Here is an 18,168-nt window from a genome sequence, read left to right as displayed (position 1 = left end):
GCCTGTCCACATGTGCTGGTGGGAGGATGTGAGTGTTGCGATTGTGTGTGTGTCTGTGTATGAGTGAAAACGTGAATGTCTGATTATGTAGTATGAGACTGTACATGAGTGTGTGTGTGTCTTTGTATATTATAAGCTTGCCTGGCTGTGTTTGCTAAGCCACTATATGCCCCTCTCAAGTTGTGACTGAAAGGACTGTGCATGGGTATGTACTTAAATTTGTATGGACAAGTGTATATATGTGTGCACTTAACAACATCTACTGAGCTGGTGTGTAGTATTCTTTTTCTATTTTTTTTTTTTTAATGCCAGTGTCTCTGCTTGTCTGAAATCCAGTTAGTTCTGTCTCTCTGCGGTGTTATTGAAAACAGAAGTTTTAAGTTCATAGAGTGGTGTCATTGGGAGTCATATGACGTGGGGTTGAGGGGATAGTTGGGGTGGAGTCAGGGTGTGTGTGTGTGGTGGTGGTGGTGGTGGTGGGGGGTTCACTGACAGCACATCCTGTTTACAGCAAAATGAATGAGAAATGGGAAAATTTTGCAATAGCTGAAGAACATGTGGCAAAAAATAGTACTTCCCTGTCCTCAACCATTCACAGCTTATGCTCACTCAGTGGTAGTCACAACACAAAAGAAGGCATTTGTAGCAAGGCCAGACTGGAACAGAATTGGCCAAGAAAGTGCTATAGAGTAGCTCTGTGATGAATGCATCACTGACTGGTAGACACTTCAGGACTTTTTTTTTTTGTTTTTCTCCTAAACCACAATTTCATGGGGTCGTGTGTCTGCTTGAGGGATAAGACTAAGTGTATGTGAATGTCTTTTAGAAGGAGTGCTTCAGGGGTAGAACAAGGGGATTTCCAGTCTTTTAGGCCAATGAGCAGCATCCTCTTGACTGTGATGCTGTTTTAGGAATGTGTAACAGAAACTCTTGAACAGGAAGTGACATGGGTACATAACAGACAGCAGGTTTCTGGGTATTGTAGGCTCAGCCTACAGCACAGCAGGAGTATATGCTGCTCCTACTACACGGACTGGATTATCGCTCTCTCACTGTGTCAGACACTCAAAAACAATCTGTATTAGTAAAAAAGAGGGCCAAATCGTTGTCAATATATGCCAACATGCCAGTATGATTCTCAGACAGTCGTCTGTGCATATTAAGAGGAACACATCGCCCCCAGTCACGACGCAGCAATACTAGTGCTTGCAGTGAGAGGGAGAGAGAGATAGAGGTTAGGGAGGGAAGAAGGGGTGTTTGTTTGTGTCAGGAATATGAATGTTTGTCTGCATCATATGCTAAATCTTTCTCTGCGTTTGTGTGTGGAGCGAAGCAAGGTCAGGGTGCTGACTCACTGTCCAGGTCGTGATACAGCAGACACTGCAGTCTTAGTCATTAGACAGCTTTATGCTGAAATAAAATGGAAAGATAGGCCAACACAGAAAGTTAAACTTCCACATACACAAAGCTTTGTGCTAATATGATTGCATTCAGTTGTGCTCTCACTGTCTGGAAGAGCCTGTACTTTCTAACTCTTCTAACGTCTTTTTGTTTTCAACTGAGTGGCAGTGACAGTAGACACACAAACTAAAACACTGAACCTCTAGAGTTTTAGAATCTCTCTGTATAAAGGAATGAGGTTCTTAAGTGCCTTTGAAAACCTCTAGTTAAAAAAATTGTAAAAACAGTTTTCCTGTTTTTGTTCTAGTCAGTATGAGAGCAATACCTAAATAACTGCTGGGTTTGTGTATAGTTTCTGCTTAGATGAGTACTGATGTGTTTGTCTTCCTGTTACTAATTCACTCTTGTTTGTGTATTCCATAATTCAGGTTGTATTTTTGGTAATCTTGTAATTGATCATTTTAGTTTAATTTTATTCTCTCAGTTCAGGTCTACAGCAGCTGTTAAGTATGTGGTTCCATTATGGTAAAATCTTGCTATCAAAAACAACTTGATGTTAATTAGTTGGAAAAACTCTGCTTGCGTACAGAAATTTTCTTTTAATAATAAGCAGGTTGGTTGAATATTTTGGTTGTTGTTTTATTTGGTCTGATTGCTGATAGCTCAGGCTTGGTTCAGATATAAAAGAGCTTTATAAAGACTGTTGTTTGTACGTTTGCTGATGATATAACTGTTCTAAAGTTGTAGATATGTATGTCCATTGGATAAATAAAACGGACAGTTTTGTCTTCTTTTAATTTAACCAGATTAGCTAAAAGATAACTATGATAAGAAATGTCTGATTTTTATTTATTGTTTTATGCTACTCTTTCCTCTGCTTATAAATTAGAAATGATTGATTAAGAGAAAGCATTTGCCCTTCAAAGTATCAGTGACGGTCATGACTTCTTGCTCATGGACTTCGAAGGGACTATGTGTACGTGTGAGTTTATTTGACAAGTTGAATGATTGGTGTCTGTATACACTTATTTCTGTAGCTCACATCTGTATATGTATGCCCAACTGCACCAACATCAGTCATTGCTTCACTTTGGCTACTTTTTAACCTGTACTGTAACTATATCAGAGCTTCAGGATGCATCCTTACTTTCCGTATTGCCTTTCTACTTCAAACAATGAGACCAATTTGAAGTACAAAGTGTTTCATAAACACTGAGTAAAAGATCCATAAGACATGAAAGAAATGCACAAGAGATCGCATAAAATAAAGCGTAATGAAATGTAAATGTAATAAAAGCATAAAGTTAAGATGAATTATCTTTGTAATCTTGCAACCCAGAGATAAGCATCAAGAGCTTTACCTCTACAAAAACAGAGTGCACCATGTCCTTAGATGACCGAGCCTTTGAATGCTTACTTGCTCACTACCACAATGATGATTTCCTTCCTCCTTTCATTGAATCAGAGTGGGGAGTGCATTTGGCTGCATTATGTCTTTATCAATGGAAGTAAAAAAACAGTGGATAAATCCCGTAAGCTGCCACACAATACGTCATAAAAGGAACAGATGGAGAAGTAAACCAAAATCATTATGGAATTAAAACAACTATAAATTTTAAAAATATCTAAATAAATTATTAATTTCTGAAAATAGGTGCAAGTGTAACCTTGGAAGGACACTGTATTGTGTTGATTATCTGTGGGTAACAATCAACATTTAAAGGCCTAACAGAGCTGTTTTAGTTTAGCTTTAATATCTAAATCTTGAAGTATACCCCTCTTCTTTTCTGCCAAAGCTGGGACTTTACTTTCTGACAACCTATATGAGGCCACAGAGGTCACACAGTAGTTGTGGATAATGTTACCTCCATCAGCATCAGCCCACACAGCAGTCAGCACAACAGATGGCTAGGAGGGAGGAGAAACACTGAAGGAGAGAGGACAGGGTGAAAAGCATTGTCTTTTCTTTGACACTTTGTCCCATGTGAAGTGCTCTTCTGTAAAGCTAATAATCTCAAAACTATATCAAAGTAGAGTTAGGCTTCTTGCAGACTTGTTTGATCATTATTTATCTCCCAAGAGATAAAGGAGAGAAACAGTTTTTTTTTCAAACAACTTAGATTTATTTTTACATGAAACTTAAAGAATATAGAAGCATTTAGAAAAAATGTTTAAAGAAAATGCTATGAAAACTAACTTTTGAAGTCAGAAGGGACACACAATATACTGCAAATATATGCTGCAGTTCTTGCTAATAAAACAATATGTTTCCTTCTTTAAATTTCACTCAGCTTCATTTAAAAGTATAAATCTTGTATTTCTGCTAGGAATTAAAAATATAAAAGGGCATCAGGCTAGTTCAGTTCAAATACCTCTTTGCATATCACTTCTATTCCCATAAGCTGTAAGAAACTAGAAATTATACTACAAATACACATCCATGTTTTCTCAAATGCAGTCATCTTAATAATATATGAATCATCACCACAGGAAGGAACACTTCTCTTTGTTCTTCCTCTCTGAGTTCAATAATTTTGTAGTGGAAATTATTGATTTTTTTGACTGCATAATGGAGGGAAAAATCAAGAGGTCAAACGAGGCTACAGGCTCGGACATATGGTCTCGATTGTGTATTGGTTATGATATTATATTATAAAAGGAATTAAATTACATTGCAGCATCCTACACATTCACAAAAATGTTTGTTCTTCATAACTTCATTTGTATCTTTAGCTCTGCTCATGCTGCTCATGTTGCCTGTATCTTTCCATCGTTTGTTTGGAAATGACATAATACAGAACCCAGGAAGTAGCTGCATTAGATATTCAATGTGTCTCTTTATGAAAATCCATTTATCTGTCCCCAGTGAAGTGGCTTTCCTCAAAGCTACTGATCTCTAAACTATGTCAAAGTGGAGTGTGTCTTGTTACAGACGTGCTACGAAGTGGTCAGGATCAATAATTCTTTGTTGATAGAATCAAGAGGATGTTGTACATACTCGTCCTTGTGCAGTTTCACATTAAGGTTTTTCACGCAACCTGTCTGCATCTCGCCACTCTCTTATGAGACACTGAGCTGAAATAAGGAACAGCACACCTGTCCTTTCTGCACTCTTTCCTCTTGTACAGTCTCTTAAAATTAATCCCTCTGGGAACTGTACGTGCTATACTGTATACATTGGGCCGCTGTGGGGTTCATTGGGTGCAGTGCAGTGAGGCAGCCATCTTGGCTCAGTGAGTTCAGTGAGTTCAGTGATGCTGGAGGGAGGCTGGCTGGATCAGGTGGCAGTGCCAGATCTCTGATATCAATCACCAGCCGCTGCTACCTCCGCTACTGTCTGCTGTGTCGCCTTTCTCTCTTCTCTTCTCTTCTCTTCTCTTCTCTTCTCTTCTCTTCTCTTCTCTTCTCTTCTCTTCTCTTCTCTTCTCTTCTCTTCTCTTCTCTCTCATTTCCATGTACTACTATTCATCCCCTCTTTTTCTCAAACTTATTCTACAGGCCAATAGTAGACACACAGACAGTGAAGGCTTTGTTATGAATGGCATCCTCTTGCACATCCGGAGGAAGTGTACGCTCCAGTGTGGCTTTACAAACTGTCTCCATTGTCCTGAGAATGACTCACTCTACACTGCAGAGAATGGCAGACAGCCAGGCAGTCAGACAGACTGACAGCACAGTGCAGACAGACTAGTCTGCAGAGCCTACAGACGAACAGCAGAGAGACAGTTTGTGACAGGTAGAGCCAATATGGAACAGAGGAAGCCAACTTGTGAACTAAAAAGACCTGCAGCTAGCACTTGTGGACACAAAATGTAGATGGATAACATACACAGATAACTTTGTGTTTAGCTGGAATATATGTTTTTTGGTTTTTGGATTATGTCTGTGTTAGCATTACACTGCCTCAGCATAACCACACATAAATATTGCGAGTTGTGAGCTCAGTGGCCTGAAGCAATATAACTGTCAGCTCAGTAAGATCGGCTGAAGCATCCCTATAAAAGCCATGCACAAGGACACTCCTGGAGTAATGGATGGGTGTGTGAATGAATTAATGTAGAGTTAGGCAGTCTTGGATAAATGAATGAGTGAATCAATGAATGGAGTGCTGATCACTGCAGATGAACAGCTTGGACAGAGGAAGCGAGCGGGGAGTAAAGGAGGAGAGGTTGAATAATGGGATTAGTTTGCAGCTCAGGATCATCAAAATGCTGACCTCAAACATTTGATCACACTGTGGGTGGATGCACATATATTCACACATGTACACTTCACAAGGTTATTGTTAGTTATTATTTATCACTACCCTGAAAATCATTGTCAGAATCCAAATTTTGCTTAATGCACCCTGCTTACATGCTATACATTATCACTCCTTTCACTTGATTAGTAATAAGTGTGATCAGAAGCACCCTCAGCTAAACATATTGTCTGTCATCTGCTGCTAATAATTAAACAAATTATGCAGTTTGTTATCAATGCTAGAATTTAATACATATATAAATTAATAATTCATTCATATAAAGGTGCTGCTGTGTATATATAAGAATGTGACTCAAGCTTGTTAGACATTTTCATGGTCACGCAACACAAATCCAACAACTAACAGATGTTATACGATGGATTTCTTTAACAACATGGTTTATGCCACTTGCACCAATAAGGCTATTGTTGAATATTGTTGCAAATGCTTGCTTCGTTTTGCAAATTTAGCCCAGACGATGTTTCAGGGAACTTTTTTTTTTTTTAAGGGAAAAACCTTTATGAATCCTAGATTTCCTACACGCCTCAGGTTCCTCCACAAGTATTTTCCCTTGTTCCAAAGGGAGCCTGTAGATGTGTCTTTAGTTTAATAAGATCTGTTGACAGCAGCTGCACTGTCCTCACTTGACAAAGCAATTTGAGTTTAAGTGGAAACCAGAATCTATGTTTAAATGTGCTAACACAGATTAGACTAATAGGTAGTGTGTGGTTTAACATCTTGAGGTTATTGAGAGCTGATGGGAGCAGGCTTTGGGTTGATTAGAGAAGGCAGGTTACAGTGGGGGTTGGTTTGGCTGATTTGGGCCAACAGATTAGTTCCTAGTCGCTAGCAGCTAATGTAAGTGTTACAGTAGCTGGCAGAAGTATTACCCCAGAGTGAGACTGTTTTGGCTTTTTATGTGGCCATTTTTTTTTCTTTTCCAGTTTTGACAAGATTTTAATCCATAGCTTGATATGATATTAAAACTTCTTTCTGGTTTCAAATACTAGAGAAAAATAATAGAGTCTACTGTATTTAATAAAATGCTGTAATGAGACCTTGTACAGCTCCATTTCAAACTAGTTTTTCTCTCCAGTATCGAGTACTACAGATAATCAGATATACTGTCTGTTTGCGCCTTTTTAAATAATAGAACAGCACAGTCTGATAGTATGTCTTAGAACTGCCTTTCACGCTGACAACAGGACGACACTAGCCAGGCTGTTGCCTACCACAGCTGACACAATGATTACTGCTCCAGTAACAGTGTCTGTATTATTTAGTATGTCCATGCTGAAAATGTGATTTCCCTAGAAACTGTTTTTGGTGCCCAGTTTTTTCTCTGTGATGATTTTATTTTTGTATGATTTTTTTTTTCACATGCTGAAGTTTCAAATACGATAAGGATGAATTAAGAAATGCTTTATCCCCTGTTTGGGAAATAAGGGATGTTGCAGTTGATTTGGGTGCAGCAAGAATAAATCAGGTGTATTACTTTTAGAAAAACAAATCTTATATTTTGGCACAACAAAGGTATTTTCAGCAGAACCAAAATGGTAGACAGTGGTGTACATCTGTTTGCTCAAAGCAACTGGACAGCATCCTTGATGCATTTCTCTTCAAATTGTAGCACAGAGCTCTTTGTTGCCTCATTTTTAAGTCCGAGCATGAGCTCCACAGAGCATCGTCTGTTACAGAAGCCAGGAAGGAGGTTTTTGTGGTTATTGGAGCCCCTTTTTAAAATTTTTATTCAGCATTTCTGAATCTGACTGATGGCTATTGGGTTGGTTTAGGAGTAAGTTATGCCTGGATGGAGTGTGCAGGAATCAGCACGTAGGATATGTAGTCGCTTGCTTAAATTCACTCTTCTCACACAATCTGGGATCACAGTTTGTGCAGTACTAGTGAGTTGGCAGGGCAGAGTTTTTATTGTCCGATCCAACTTTGTGGATTTGGGTTCTCGCATACACCTCTGTGGGGTAAGATCTAAAATGCTCAGAGGGTTGTAGTGCATGTGTGAAGACCTCTGCTTGTATGTGAAGCCAAGACATACCACTACATCTGAGGTTGTCTTTAAGCTCATGTAGAAGAATGATTGATTACTGCATGAAACACTTTTTTTAAAAACTGTCTTTAGTAGGTTTGATTTGAGTTTGCTCCTGTTATGCCTGACTTAATAGTTGAGCTGCATGTTGATGTTACAGTGATCATGGTTAAAGGGTCAGTCAGTCTATTTATAACTTCCCACCTGTAATCTGTCCCTGACGGGATTAACAGAGCCACTAGCTTCAGCCTGCTGTGCCACACAGACACGCTGAAAATGTGACACATGAATAAATACATGCATTAATAAAGGTATAAAGGTGTACAGTGCATGCAGACTAGAGAAAATGCATAAAATGTGACCATGTTTTTTTACTGCATGTGTACATGTTTGTTTGCATGCATTTTTCTTATTGGTATACACATGTTTCACAGAATCTTGGTTATTTGGCCTGACTAAAAACAGAAGAAGACGACACCAAACAGTGACAACATTTTTTCATCCTCCCTCAGACTCCTCCATCTATGGTTGCCAATCTCCAGTCATTAATTAGCTGTCCATGATAAAATTCCCCATTCCCAATCTGACACTAGTGTAGAGCAGTGGACAGCAGTGGTAATCATGTCAGCGAGGCTTGGCTCAATGTTCTGAGGGGGCTAAATGGCCCCCATATGGTCCACTGGCTGGGACCCGCTCTTCACCATGCTCTCATTAAACTACTGCTTAATATACCAAGGTAAAGAAACACACACACACATACACACAGACTAATGCATACTCTCAGCTGTAAGAAACAAATCAAGGCATTTGACAAGGGATTGGACACAAAGGGACAGGAGGACAAGGAGGTGGTGTTTGTTTCTGTGTTTGTGTGTACATGTGGTGTGTGTGTCTGTGTTTTGAGAGACTGACGCTGTACAATTGTTGACTTGCCATCTGTCATCAAGCAAAGAATTCTGTCTTTGTGTGTGTGTGTGTGTGTGTGTGTGTGTGTGTGTGTGTGTGTGTGTGTGTGTGTGTGTGTCTGTGTGTGTGTGTGTGTTTTTGCATAGACAGGAAAGATGAGACAGAAAGGAAAGAAAGAAACAGTGAGTGAGGTGCAGATGTCTCACAGCATAGCGGCTGGAACATGAGGTTCAACAGCAGACTGCTGTATGAGAGGAGGTGGAGGGGGAGAACTGAGAAGAAAAGATGACGAACATCTGCCATATTCAGATATTGCTCCGTGGTTTGAGTGTTTCCACAAAATATTTTGAGCTGGAATAGGCCTGGGACATTGCCTGCTCATTAAGTAGTTTGCAGGACTAGACTGGCAAGTTCACAAATATTCTTAAGTATTTAGCCAATAATGCGATTTTATCTCCCTTCACCAACTTTTTGTTTCACTGGGCGTATGTCTTTGTTGGTGAAATACTCTGTGGAGAAACAGATGAGCCATTTGACACGGAGGGCAAACAGTTGAACAAGTTGGTGCAACTATAAACCTCAAGAAAAATTGTACTGCTTGTTAGCTGGTGTTCTTTGTCTTTATATTGGAGTTTTTCTATACTTCAGTCATCTATCATTTCCTCTTTACTGTCAGGGGAGTGACATATATAATGATTTGTTGTCTTCACTTTTTGATTGATCACTTGTTTGGAAGCTTTTTCTTTTGCAATTACAGTAGTTAGCTGTTACTGACTGGGAACTTTTCCCCATTTCCCCCTTGTGGTGAATGAATTTTAACATAACTGCGTGTGAAAACTTTGGTTTGATTTTAGTCTGGCATATGTATTTTTTTAATCTTGTTTGTAATTTTCAGGAAGTGCAAGTAGCAGATTTAATACTTAATATGAATACTTTGAGTTAAATGAAAATTAAAGGATTAATTTTCATTAGTAATTGGCTAAAACTGATTACAGCATAGATGACACACACATAGCCATCTTTGTTTCTTTTTAACTGTGTGAGAGGCCTAAGTGCCTGATGCTGGCCAGCTGAGGTGGACAAGTTGTCAAAAACAGCCTCTTAGACAGAAAGGCGTTACAAAATGACAAGCACCAGCTCCCAGGGACAGAGAGAAAAGTGTTTGCTGGAGTTAAAGTGATATACTGTCTGCCACCTCAGAGTGTGACAGACAGGCAAGCGGTCACTAATTGCAATCACACTGTGATTTGTTTGTGCAAAGTCTGTAATACTTCCTGAATTTACACTGCCAAATTTTAAATAAACAATCCATCCATCCAGGCATCCATTCATCGATTACCCAGGTTGAGTCATGGGGGCAGCAGTCTAAGGAGAGATGCCCAGACCTCCCGAGGGTGGGAATGCAGAGGTGAAGTAATTTCTTCAGCATCCTTGGCCTGCCTAGGGGTCTACATCTGGTTGGAGATGCCCAAACCATGTCCAACCAAAAATAGACACCTAGTTTATGCTTGCCATTGTCATGAGCAGAACATAGGGTGAGCCCCTACCAATGGAAGCTCATTCTGGTATCTGAGGTCTTGTGCTTTTGGTCTCTAACAGAATTATAGACAGCTTTACTTTGCTTTCACCCTTACCTGTGAAAGCACAAGTCTCCTGTTGTGGGCACAACTGGGGCGCCACTGTTTCCACAAGACCCTGAAAATGTTTTTTAAGGCTTACGCTCAAGTCTTTTATTGAACTGAGTTGTGGTGTCTTTATGAGACATCAGGAAGTTTTAGTTGCAGGTGAACCAAAACAAATATGATTTTCATTCAGACGACGAGGAGTGAGTAATTGTGAATTGAATAAGTGTTACATTTTAAAAGCTTTATGAACTGCAGTCTGTCACATCCCTCTATATCCATTATCCTTGAATTCAGATGTAAACAACTATATTACTTATGTACTTCATCACATAAAAAATTAAATAAAGTCTCTTTTCTCTGGTTATTTATTGGCATCACAATTTCTGAGTTGCAAGAACAAAGTTTAGTGAGAAAATAATAGAAAGTGTTTGAATGAGCTGCTCTAAATATGCCCACAGTGAATTCACCGTAATAGACAGATGGGCACACACTGAGGCAGGTGGAGAGACAGACAGGTAAACAGGCAGGACGGAGAGGAGAGCAGCAGTTAGTGAGGTGGAGAGCACTTACTGTTGGCCCTTCAGTGCAGCACATGAATGGACCCTTTGAATGAGGCGCGGCTGGGCTGGTGTGTGTTGGGGGGAGTACGGGTGCAGGGGAGGCGGTGCTCTTGACAATACTTGGGGTATAGTACTTGATTGTTTACTCTTGCCTGTGGGGCTGAGCTATTGTGCTCTAGTGTGTATGCGTGCATGAGTGTGTATTTGTGGTTACAGAGTAGAGTGTGTATGTGTGGTGGTGTGTATAAAGTTTACAGGCATTCAAGGAGACAAATGGCACAGTGCTTCTCTGTTGATCTAGAAGAGTATAGGGGCTTCACAAATGATCAGGGAGGGGGTCTTATGTTGGCCACACAAACACTCACATGCACACATGATGCCAGCTGCCGCCCTTAGCCCCAGCCCAGTATTTCTGAATTAATAATACAGGGCCAGCCACTCTGGAATAATGGTGATTTACACACACACATCCATGCACAAAGCTTTGCACCTGTTCACCACTGCTTAACTGGACAGGGTTGGGCTTCACCATCACATGCACACACACACACACGCACATCCACACCCCCCTTGAGTCTGTTGTGGGCAATAGTTAGACAGCTGTGTCTATCTCCTGACCCTCCCCTTCTATTTCTGATGGCAAGCTATTCTCACTGAATGATTGGTCCAGTTGTGTTACTCTGTTCCCCTGATTGGATAGTTTTATATCCAATGAGGCAAAGAAACAGGATAATAATTTGAATATGAATGTCAGATTTAAATGGGGACTCTCAAAGCAATGCACTTCTAAGTGTTAATGCACAGTATGAATATAGCAAATACTGAATGGGGGGAATGCAACCCATTGTAAAATTGTGAGCCCATACTGGTATTGTTTTTTGTTTGCTATTATTGTATTTTTATTTTTAGTATTTATATTTACATTTTTTCGTATTTTATGTTCTGCACCTTGGTCAGTGCTAGCTGTTTTTAAAATGCTCTGTAAGTAAAGTTGGCTTGGCTTGTTTTTGTTCCTCCCTTTGTTCCAGGCTAACAAGTAAAATCTTTGTAACTCAGCTCTTTTAAAACCTTAAACCGCTTTATCATTTGAACATTTAACCCAGATAAACAGAGAAATGTCAAGAAGGGACATTAGTGTATTGCAGCAGAACCAGACTAGTCATCAGGAAATCATTGATAACTTTGGTATTGTTATGATGATTTTCATTTGTAAACAGCGCCTCTCAGGCATGAACTAACTGAAAGTAATAGTTGAGAGAAGTAAATTGCCTTTTTTGAAACACTTTAGCAGGTCTAAATATATTTTTAAAGATTTAAATTTTATTTCTATTAAAAGTAAATGAGAAATTTCTATACAGCATTTAATTACTGACATCTGCATTAAATGTAAATGCCAGTCATACAAAAATAAAGAAATCCAGGGTGCTAACACACAATGCCACAAGGAGAGAAAAAGAGGAGCAATATACCAGCAATCAGTACAATATGATTAGCCTGCTTATTGGCTGTGTGTGTGCCTTTCCTAATCTCATTGGATCCACCTCTTTCTGAACACAAGCAGCATGTCATTCCTAATGTTATTGGGTGTTTGAATGCAAAGGATTTTTTTTCTGGTTAGCTCAGATTGTATTTTTACCTTCTTGATGTGCGAGAAGACATACAAACAGATCAGTCTTCGTGTTTTCAGTGACATGCTGCCTGGGTAGTTGTGCGTGTGTGGGTGGATGGTTATATATAAAAATGTATGGGGGGGGGGGGGCAGACCATCTGACTGCGCTGTTTTGAATATTGTTGACAGAATTTACAGATTTAAACCTGGATTGTCTGGTTAATGATTCTATCAGCATCAATATTTGCATACCTTGCATATCTAAATCTTACTTATACATTGACAAACAAACTACGAATTTAAAAAATGTAACAATTTTTAGAGAAAGTCTGCAAAAATAGTATAATATTTTTCTGATAAATAAAAAATGGTCATCTTATGTATTGATTTCCTGCTTGTGGCTGATATTGGCCTATTGCAGATATATTAGTATTAACATGTTTGTTGTATGATATTTGTTATTTTAAGGGTAATTTTTTGTACCTTCATACTATGACGGTTTTCTGACTTACAGGCCCTCAAACTAAATTGGTGTACTTGGATAGAAATTTCAAACTTAACTTACCTTTGAGTGACGTAAAGGTTTAAGGACGGAAAATGCATCTAAACTACTTTAAAAAATTTTAGCATGAGTTTTTTCTGTTATCAACTTTAAATATCATTATCACGAGTTGCAGTAATTGGCATACATCAATTTAATGCCTCGAGAATATCTCGAGAGCAGGGGTTAAAGTGGGCTTGGACTGCCTGGATCGGTATTTTGGCACCTTCAGTTAATAAGCAATTAAATCTGATGGGTAGGTTAATGTAAATTGCTGTCAAATGAGTTAATTTTTTTATGTACTCCAGTCCCTAACGGTTAGCATCAGTCAGGTTCAAGTAGAGATGTATTTTATTCGTAGCTGAAACAGAAAACAGAAGCCTCTGTAATGTGTAAGGAGAAGAATTTGTACTGAACCAGGCTTCATTTACTGGACAGGAGGTCATTCTGGGCCCAGGTGTGTCTCATGCCCCTAATAATACTTCTTCACAGGACTGATTTCTGCAAACAGAAGAGCATAGAACAAAAAGCTGGGCAGATGGGGAATCGCAAAACCCTTTGAATGACACCATTAAGTCAGAAAACTCCTCACACTTTCTAAAGTTCATTAGCTTCTGTGGGCATTTTTGTGTGTGTTACATATCTGTTCTGTCTTTTACAAAGAAAAGATTTGATGTAGGGGTGGGTGACAGACCCTACACAATGCGGTCACATAATAAAACTGAAATTCAAAAATATTTTCTGCTTGGGATGTTTTAGCCTGGGTTGAGCTTTTAAACTAGTTGCTTAAAGCACTCCTTTTTTATCATATGAGTTGGCACCATATACTTGGCCACACAATATTTAACCACATCAGTAATTTCCATCCACTGTTTGCTGTTCCCGTCTTCCTGTTATATGGAGTCTAACTAGCATATGCTCTAGCCATTGAATATTTGTTTACTTTTGGGCCATACATCACCTGCTGCTTATCTCCTTGCGTGCCTTCCTAGCCTGGTTGAATTGTATGATGTGTGCATTTTGTTTTGTTTTGTGGTAAAACAAGTTTGTTGTTCCCACCTTTACCACTATCGTTGGAGGGCAACATGCGGCTGTTGGACATGTCTGGAGTGGTCTCATTGTTTCGTGCATTAGGGAATGTAAATGTTGTTGCTATAGCAATGATATCGTGATATGACACTTTTTTTCTTATGACGTTAAAATGTATATCATGTCATCATGGATGATATGATTTTGCACAACCCTAATTTTTAGTCTTTAGTGTTGAAAGAGCTCTCGGTCTGCATGAATCTAAAAGCTCTAAAAGCTGACATTGCATCCCATCCCCAGATATTTTGGTTTCTGCCATTTTCTTGTTTTGAATGATTCACAATTTAGAACAGACCTTTCATGTTTTTGGTCCTAAACATCAAATGCTATATGTTGAATAATTGTATTACTGTAACATGTAACATGTTAATTTGATCTTCCCTCCTATTGATTATGTCTAACTTCAGTTCTAGTTCGTAACCCTTCTAAATAACTTCACTTGGTAATGCCACAAAAACCACCAATTGGCTAGACTGTGATGTTGAATTTAATGTGTTGAAAATGGAATTAAGTCAGTTACCTGAATTGAGTCAGAGCCTCCTGTCTTTCACCAGTGGTGTTGAGCAGCAGCCCTCCAGCTAAGATGCTAATATGCTAACACTGCAGTAATCATATGGTGCTTTAGGAAGCAACAGACCCTCATTCCCAGGAATGCAAGGAAATAACTTGTGTATAACACACACACGCGTTTAGATTGAAGCTGACTGAACTGGAGAAATGGTCAAACTGACATCAATTGACATACAAACACAGAACTGCCATCTTATATATATATAGTGTTCACACACACACACACACACACCCACAACTGCGCTCTTAAGGGGATTAGAATGAGCAGCATCTTGGCTGAACCATGTTTGTCAGTCACTTTCCAGCACAGCAGCAGTGGCCACCATGCTTCAGGGAGCCACCACCATCTACTGGACTGTAGTGGTACTGCAGGAGAGGATATCATAAAAAGAGAAGAATTTTTTTTCTTTTAGCAGAAGAAATAAGTTGAGAAAAAAAATAAAAGGTTCATTTCCGTAGTAATGTTTCCCCAAAAGAGATGTTGTATTCCTTGTATTGCAATTGAATGTGTATGCTGCCAGTGTGTATGTGTGTGTGCATGAGTCCATGAGTGTACCTCCTTCTGTACCAGCTGGGGGAGCAGAGGGGCACCAGGGCATGCTGCATGCATGTGTGAGTGTGTGTCTAAGTGCACCCAGCACAGCTTACCAGGAGGCTCTGGCTGTGTGCAGCTGGCTGTGTAAAATCTCCTTGGCCCCCAAGGGATGGACATACTCCCATGGGTTTACACTCAATCTGGTCACCCTGTGGCTGCCCTGCCCTGTCCCAGCTTTCTGTCACTGTCATAGCTTCAACCACACACACACTGAGCCTTGTCTCACTCTCACTCAGTATCTTGCTCAATGTTTTCCCCTCACTCTTCACAATGACATCCTCTTCATCATTACACTGTTGTGGCTCCGTGTAGTAACGCCCCACGGACAACGCTATAAGCTTCTACAATTACTCTAGCACTAAATGTTTAAACACAGCACAAGCAGGAAAAATGCCTTCTCAGTTTTACAGGGAGCACGTAGCATAAGTTTTATGCTGTCACTGTATTTAAAGCAGTCATGCACACGCTCACACACTGACACCAGTCCAGCCCGATGTGGTAATGAGACTAATGCACACTAAGTAGATTGGCTTTGAAGAGTCTGGATTCGCCTTAAGAAGTCTGAGCAGACTGGAGTTAGAATTGCTGGGGTTGAGGTCACGCATAGAGATATTTCCTAATAAATGCTCACATGGCTGATGGAGTAGACTCTCCAGATAATGCTAAAATTTTGTGCTCTTTTGAACCAGTGAGAATGACAGTAAATGTCCTCTGCAGCTGCATATACTGGACAAACTCTCAGAAAGATATAGTCATATTGAAGCATCTTTCAGCACAGTTCTCCCAGTTCCCCGTATTCTCCATGCTCTCTGTGCAGTCACTACACTGTTACCTTCCCTTACAAACCACTGTTACCCCTAACAAACCAGTAATTCCTGCCCACCTACTATAGCTCAACTGCATAATATTTTGGTTTTTCAATGCTTTTTAAACATGAGATAATTTTTTGCTTTAATGCACGTCCTTTCACATCCACGTTTAGTAAATGAACGTGATGACTCTGATTAATAAAATGACCAAAAATAGCCAAGACAGTTGGAAAGCAGTTACCAAATATATTTTGGTTTTTTTCCTGTTACAACCAATGTTATTAAACACTAAATCAAACTCTAAAAAATCTTTTGTGGAAAAAAAAGATTTACTAAAAGAAATAATAAATAAAACTAAAATAAAATAAAAATGCAGTGAAAATTCTTTAGTTTTAGCTTTTAGCCTTTGCTGTTAGGGTCACATTTTGTCAGCAGATTGTCCTGGTGCAGATGTCGAGTAACTGGAATGTCACAATAATAAATAAAAAGACTAATAACAGCTCAACTAAATCTGCTCTGGAAACTAACAGAAACTAACTAGGATTGAAAGCAAACATTCAAGGCAAAAAATACATGAAGAAACAAATTTAAAGAAATGGAAAACTGCAGTAAATCTGATTGCAAGCAAACCCTGTTATATGGAAGTGAGTGTGTGTGGTGTTATGTGGCCAGACGTTTCTCTTTCTGCTGGTGAGCTGCTGTGTATGTGCTGGAACGTGGCAGAAATTTCCCTCCACCCTCATCCCCGCCTCTCCCTACCTCTATACACCACCACCCACCACCTCTCCAGCTCCCAGAGTGCCAGTCACACAGCCCCGTCTCTGCACCATCTGCATATCAGCTCTAGCCTCGGCCAAAGCATTAAATTAAATCCCTGTTTGGGTTGATTAACAAATGGCTGGTGAGCTCACATAGTTATGGACTTATTTATTTAATTGTCATCAAAGCTTTTCCTGATTTTTGTCTGTCGTGTTCTCAGCTAAAATGTGGTTAAATCAGGAGAGCAGAGGTGTACTGATGTCCTTAAGGAGTCAGTGCGAAACAAAGAAATGGGGAGAGACTAAAGAAGTTTGTGCAAGTTTGTGTGTCTCATTCCTGTTTTGCTGGCTGAATTTCAGCCTCGTCATTTGTACCTGTCTCCCCATTTATTCTCTCTGCATTTCCCTCACTGATTCTCTCCTCTTTTTTCCTCCGCCCCAAAATGAATAGTTAATCAGTCCGCTAATTGAGTGACAGTTAGCGAGCGCATTGTTGTAATTGTCCAATCAGAAAGCTTGGAACGGACACAGTCACAGCTGATTCATCTCTGCTTCTTTCTGCTAAATCCACAAGCTGCAACTGGAGGAGGTGCCAACGAGATTTATTTCTCCTATAAATCGGAAAAATTACTTTAAAAAAAGTCTAGCTTGATTTTTATGTCATGTTGACCTTTGTGAGTTCTTTTATTTAATATTTTCCTAATAGTTACAGAAAATGGAACAGAGAGGAATGTATGAATATGCAACCGCTCATTTCTAATTATATGGAAAAGAGCACTTTACATCTCCAGCTGAAGTCTATATTTTGTCGTCTTTTTGAAGCAATTTGAATACACTTCAGAATGGTGTATCCTATTCTCCTAAACATCTTCTGTTCCTTCGATCCTTCAGATCTCCCACGTTCTCCTGTTTTACTGATACCCTGTCGTTCTAACAAGAAACAAGAGACTCCTGTTGTTTTAAGCACTGTGTACTGTAGTATTTACTAATTGGCCTTAAGGGAAAAGTAAAGTTGTGCAGAAAACTAAATGAAACTGAAGTGAGGAGTCCGAGAGAGATGGTGTGGGAAGGAGACCGGCTGTTCTGTTTTCTCCAGCAGTCCAAGCTAGAGACATGTGGCTCCCCAGACAAGCTGTCCAGAGTGGGAGAGCTCGCTGGACTCATTACAGGCAGGGCCAAGACGGGATAGCTTGACAGAACAGCATTGGATCATACAGAGAATTGGATCGGTCAGAGCAGAATTGTTTTAGTCTGTGTGTGCGTGTATGTGCATGCGCGTGTGCTTGTGTTTGTTTGGAACGGCGCGTGCGGACAACTGTCCATCTCCTCTCTCTCCGTCTGTGCCACCCCTGGCTGCCCCCTCCCCCGCCCCCCAGTGGACATGTACACACAGAAAAACACACTCACAGACTCACACA

The 18,168-nt window shown here is 39.8% G+C and overlaps 1 protein-coding gene across 2 annotated transcripts in view; it reads left to right on the top strand.

Annotated features, from left to right (window-relative positions):
- Positions 1-18,168, top strand: part of akt3a (v-akt murine thymoma viral oncogene homolog 3a) — a 55,552-nt gene that overhangs the window by 9,210 nt on the left and 28,174 nt on the right. The gene's annotated exons all lie outside the window — the stretch shown is intronic.

Source organism: Pelmatolapia mariae, linkage group LG13 (assembly GCF_036321145.2).
Source record: "Pelmatolapia mariae isolate MD_Pm_ZW linkage group LG13, Pm_UMD_F_2, whole genome shotgun sequence".
Classification (NCBI taxonomy): Eukaryota; Metazoa; Chordata; class Actinopteri; order Cichliformes; family Cichlidae; genus Pelmatolapia; species Pelmatolapia mariae.
Note: the sequence above shows the minus strand (reverse complement) of the source record. Positions and strands in the feature narration are given on the sequence as shown.